A 6,000-nucleotide genomic window follows, 5' to 3' on the forward strand; every position below is an offset into this window, starting at 1 on the left:
TTGGACTTTACAAGTTTTTTTTCATATATTTTTTTGTTTTGAATTTCTTTTCTTTTTTTTCATTCTTTTGAATCAATGTAGACAATCTCAGATCATGCATTCCATCACTCACTTAGCATCCATGTTTCTCAGGCACGGTACCAAGCACTCGATGAGAGACGCAGTTTGAGACGTGTTCATATCAAAGACATTGGAACACTTGCTCTTAGACATTGTTTTATTATCGCTTTACTGCTTTTTTTTACTTGCTTTTTAAATGTTACACAAATTTCACACTTTCCCGTTCCAGGCCTTGGTGAATGTTGGTTGAAAATTAGGTCAATCGTTAGACAAGGCTCAAAGTGGTTGATGAAGAAATGGATATGCGATTGAATTGTTAATGGGAAATAATGGGTTGCAAAGGTGCCTTAAATAATTGGTATACCTTATGTTTGGTACGGCGATTAATTTATTTTTTTTTTATTCACATGATTGAATGTAAGCTATGAAGAAGGTAAAAAATGTGACACATAGACACATGGATAAGGAGAACCTATGCTAGACTTTTTAGGGGGGAGGGTTTGAAACAAAAGAAGAAGAAAACATGAAATCTTGGCAAGAATCTTGCATCGTGCTTTATCTTCATGGTTGTTTATGAGTTATTTCTTGCCGCCTGGTGAGGAAAAAAGATTGTTGCTGTTGATGCTTTGACTGGAGGGAAAGAAGGAAGGAGTGACGTTCCCCTTATTCTTCCAGCTATTGCCTAGTGATTTTAAACTCAAGTAACGTGTAAGGATGAACTCAATTAATGCATTTACTTGATAATCAGATTCACTAGTAGAAAAAGAGCTATTTGTAACTGGCGAAATGGACTTTTTGTAACTGGCATTGTTGGTTGCGAATGCCACCGTTACAACTAGTGAAAATTATTCGTAACCGGCTAATGTTAGTTACAAATAATATACTATTCGTAACTGGCTTAATCTAACGCAAGTTACAAAAAGTCTATTTTCCAAGTTAGAAATCATATTATTCGTAACTGACATTAAGTTACGCCGGTTACAATTAGGGTATTATTAGTAACTGACAAATCTTAACGCCGGTTACGAATATATTTTTTATTTTTCAAAAAAAAAAATATTAGTAACTAGCATTAGATTACGTCTGTTACTAAAAAATAAATAATTTTTTTACATAAATATTTGTTTCGAATACAAAAATGGTAGTATATCATACCAAACGACCCATCGTCAAATGAATTACAACCTGTTACAATTCAACCAACAAAACACGTACTCCGATACTTCCATATAATTAAAATTCACTCACAACATACAACACAAACACTCGAAATAATTCCACACAACTAGAATTATTCATCCACAACAATACAATGCAATAAAATTAATTATACATTAAAAAATACAATTAAAACTTGAATAAAATAAATCATTGATTTATAATTTAGAAGTTTAATAACAATAACCAAAAGGCTAATTAAATAAATATACATGTATATAGAAAAGTGTTGTATTGTTTTATTAAGCTAAATGCGATTAATCATAACGTCGATTAATAAGATAACTAGTCTTTCAACAAAAAATTAAGCCTAAAAACTTAGCCCGTTGTTCTCGAATCTCATCCAATTCTACATCGTTGTAGGCTGCAAATCTTGCCAAATACTCCTGCAAATATATAAAAAAAAAGATACGTGTCTATAATACTTTATAAAAATAAAACATCAACCAAAACTCGTATAAAGCATTTTAGCTTGCAAAGAAAAGGTAAAATCATCATTAACTCTCTTTCAAATTACCCTTGCAATTTCTATGGAAAGACCGAAAGATACTATCTCATACATATATCTCCTTACATAATAAGCACATTTGGTACCACCACATTGTTGAGCACACTAATTCAAATAAATGTAGTACAATTATTTAATAAATTAAATAGTACTTTTATTACTAATAGAACGAAAAGGCAAGAATTATACGTCTACCTCCATTCTTAAGTGTAGTAACTGTGGCTTACTCATTTTGAAAGCATTGCCTTTGAGATGTGACCTATATACATTATAAGGTCTAAAAAAAGTCATAAAAAGCTAGCATTAGATTAGATGAATGAAAAATAACTTTTAATTACATGCATATGAGTACGTAGTCTGTTTAAATAGGAATGTTGTGTACTAAAATCTTCATTATTTTGGACAACTCTAGTTTTGAGCGTTAGTAACAAAAAAGTTGAAACCCAAAATTGTCACCCTTATCGTAAGAATTCTAACCATACATGTATATATTAGTAAAGTTAAAGCACATAGTGGTATTTAATGAGATTATGGTTGAAATAACCTGAGTGTGCCGATAATTTCGCTACTTACAGAAGGTTGAGACATAAAACTAGTCCTTAATTTGCCAAGTCTCCTTCAAGTCCAAAGATAATAGTATCCATGTGATCCTCAAATTGCCAAGTTTCCTCCCAGTGTAATGATACTATCCATCATGTCTGACATGTCTGTAATAACACAAGAACAAAAAAAAAAAATCAGATGATTGAAGCTGAAAAAATTAGAAGAACAGCATATCTAGTAATATAATTAAAGCACCACAATATTCCTGAAGTATTAGACCATTCATAGAAACTCAGAGATTCACATGAAGACAATTCTGAATTTCAGCTCTAGATATAACAACTACCAGCCAAAATACAATTACAGTAGAATTCCAGCTCTGAATTTTAGCTTTGATTTCAGTTCTGATGTTCAGTTCTTATTTTAGTTCTGAACTTCAGCTCTTAAATTCAGCTCTTAAATTCAGCTCTTATTTCAGTTGTGAAATTCAGTTCTAATTTAAGTTCTGAAACTCAGCTCTGATTTCTGTTTTGAATTTCAGCCATGATTTCAGTTCTGAATTTTAACTCTCATTCCCTCTCCCCTTTATTAACCTTTTTGGGGCTTTACTTAATCAAATATACTTGATCAAATATGCTAGTATATAATATATTGCTGCCTCTCTGATAATGATTCAGAATATCGACTCAAGCTTCTTGGGCCCAACCAAAACTCATCTAAATTAATTTTTCAAGAAAAAATTATGTATTAGATAGAACAAATAATGCTCAAATACTTTTTTCATACCAAAAAAAAAAAAAAAAAAAAAAAAAAAAAAAGAAAAAAAAAAGAGGGCACCTAACTACTTCCTAGGAAGGAAAAAACCCCTCAGGAAATTTAATAAAGAAGGCAAGTACGAGAAGAATAAAAAGTATAGCCAATTCAGATATACACGACATCCTTTCATCAAATGACCAGTTTCCCATAAACAAATTTTGTTCAACTGACACTACTCTGGCACAATCTCAACCCTCATCGTGCTCTCAATCTCAATTCACAATCCTATGTTCAGACTTGACTGCAATATACTCAGGAACAACTCTTAAACCTGGAAGTGATGACATGTACATTACGAACCAGACCAAACACAGATAAATGTTTGCAGACCTTTAGCAGTGTATCGCACTAACTACACCCTAGTTTCTAATGCAGTCTTTTATCAAGAAAATTAACCAATAACTAAATATGTAGCTACAATTATTGAATAATTTCAAAATAAAGATAGGTGTAGGAGGGAAATTATGCTTTAAAAAATTTCTATACTGCAAATCAAAATATCTATAAACAAAGCACATTAAGTTCAACTAGGTAATCACACAGACTGACATTATGCAAACTGATGTTGCACATTAAGTTTCACAACAAAAACAAACAAAAAAAATTACAAAGTAATCCTACTCATATAATGCAAATTAATTCCATTAAAAAGAATAAGCAAATTAAACCTAAAATCGGCAGCACACAAGCAAATACCACATCTCCTAATCAAATCAAAATTAATCAACCATAACAACACCACAAGGTCGAAATCATGAAATTCAATTCGAATTTTAGGGCTCTTATTGAATTAAGAAAAGTGATAATTACAAGAACCTTAATTTGAAAATTACATACCTTTAAACCTCAATAGAAGCACTATTGTTGAACCCAAATTCGAAAATCAGCAAAAAAAAATATGAGATAGAATTTTTCTTCTTTTCCCCGTACTTTTAGCCAGCTCACAGTCTCACACTAAAGGTAGCTTAAACAAAGTTGCAATATTGGAGCAAGTTTTCCCCAATAAAGGAACACACCATGACAGGCTGACAACACACAAATTACTAATCTCAAACATCTATAATCACAATATAGGAACAGATCTTCAAAAGGAAAAAATAGCTATCATCTTAAACATCAGTAATCACAATTCAAGACTAAGAACAATGACAACACACAAACTGATAACAACAATGACCCGCTCAATAGGACATAAAAATAAGTTCAAGATCGCACATAAAAATAAGCTCTGAATTCAGTTCTGAAAGTCAGCTCTGAATTCAGTTTTGATTTTCAATTCTGAATTCAGTTCTGATTTTCAGCTCTGAATTCAGTTCTAATTTTCAGCTCTGAATTCAGTTCTGATTTTCAGTTCCGAATTCAGTTATGATTTTCAGTTCCGAATTCAGTTTTGATTTTCAAGTCCACTTCACATAAGCAAATATATGTAAAGACCATATATTACATTGAGAAAGATTAAACATTCATGTAAAATATTTTTTTTTTCAATAGTGGGAAATATAGATAGCATAACATCCTAGGCCGAGGGATTCTAATGGATAGAATATTACTATTAAATGACGACTCGTTACATCATAAACTAGCAGAAACCCATGACTGCTTCATGACAATAAGATGGAATACATTTATAAGACCAATATAAATTAATCATAATAAATTCTACACAATATTATACAGCATATACAGAGACAAGTCGGGTAACTGACCATCACATCTCATTTTAACATTGATGGTCTGGTGGCAGAAATACACCTGTGCAAAACTCTGTTCATCAGGCTACAAAACTGATACTTCAGTAATTTAGTATTAGACAAAGCACTTTGACAGTCATGAGTCAATTCAAGTTTTCCTTCACAAATAAACATAGAAATAATGACCTTCAAATATCCACTTCCTCCCCTTCCCTTCCCAAACCTAAGGCCGAACATCCAATTCCTCCCATCCTGCTCCCCAATGGTGACCGGACATCCAATTCCTTCCCCTCCCGCTCCCCAATACAGCTAATAGAAAGGCCGGACATTCGTAATTTCACCACCCTCTCAACAATAGAACGACATAAATGATATATTATAAGCAATCAAACCTAAAAAACCAATGATTGACTACCAGAATCGAAATATTAAAAGAATTTTGCCAAACTTAGGGTTCATAATTCGAATCAAGGCGCACACCTATAATAATCAAAATACATTACATTCACAGAATCACATATTCACAAATGAATGAAATCACAATTTCAATTAACAATTAAAAAAATAGATTAATTAAAAACTAAACCTGACGACTGGAGTTTTGCTTTGTCGAAGAGAGAGAACTCAGAAAAGGCTAAAGGCAAGCAGGAGAACACCAGTCGGCCGTCGGCGGAGTGCGGCCAACGTCGATCTAAGAGCAGCGCCGATCCTTGAATGAGAGTTAGGGGAGAGGAAGTGAGTAAGAAGTTAGGGGTCTTCAATGTTTTCTTTCTGTAAAAATTGGGAATTGGGGGAATTGGGGATAAGAAAAAAACCCAAAAAAAAAGTAAATAAAGGTGTGTAGGAAAAAGAAGCGCAGATAGTAGGCAAGTACCTAATTTTTTTATTTAAAATTAAAAAAAAAATACAAGTGAAGTGTGAGTAGTGGGCATTAATATTAGTAACCGGCCTTAATAAAGCCCCTTATAATTAATAAGGTCTATAAAGTTTGACTTATTATTTGTAACTAACATTTTTTATGCCCTTTATTAAAAGTTGATCAGCCTATCATTGACCTACTATTTGTAACTGACCTTGGTTATGCTAGTTACTAATACTAGTTTATTTGTAACCCGCATTATCTATGTCAGTTACTAATACTCTTTTTGTAACTAACATAATTTA

At 32.2% G+C, this 6,000-nt stretch overlaps 1 long non-coding RNA gene across 1 annotated transcript; it reads right to left on the minus strand.

The window, feature by feature from the left end:
• Positions 1–1,497: 1,497 nt before the first annotated feature.
• LOC110694571 lies at positions 1,498–5,795 on the minus strand. The gene is made up of 3 exons (XR_002505908.1): positions 5,423–5,795; positions 2,331–2,493; positions 1,498–1,664 (listed from the first exon to the last, which is right to left on the minus strand). It is a non-coding gene; the product is annotated as an uncharacterized LOC110694571 (long non-coding RNA).
• Positions 5,796–6,000: the final 205 nt, after the last annotated feature.

Source organism: Chenopodium quinoa, unplaced genomic scaffold, assembly GCF_001683475.1.
Source record: "Chenopodium quinoa cultivar QQ74 unplaced genomic scaffold, ASM168347v1, whole genome shotgun sequence".
Taxonomy (NCBI): Eukaryota; Viridiplantae; Streptophyta; class Magnoliopsida; order Caryophyllales; family Amaranthaceae; genus Chenopodium; species Chenopodium quinoa.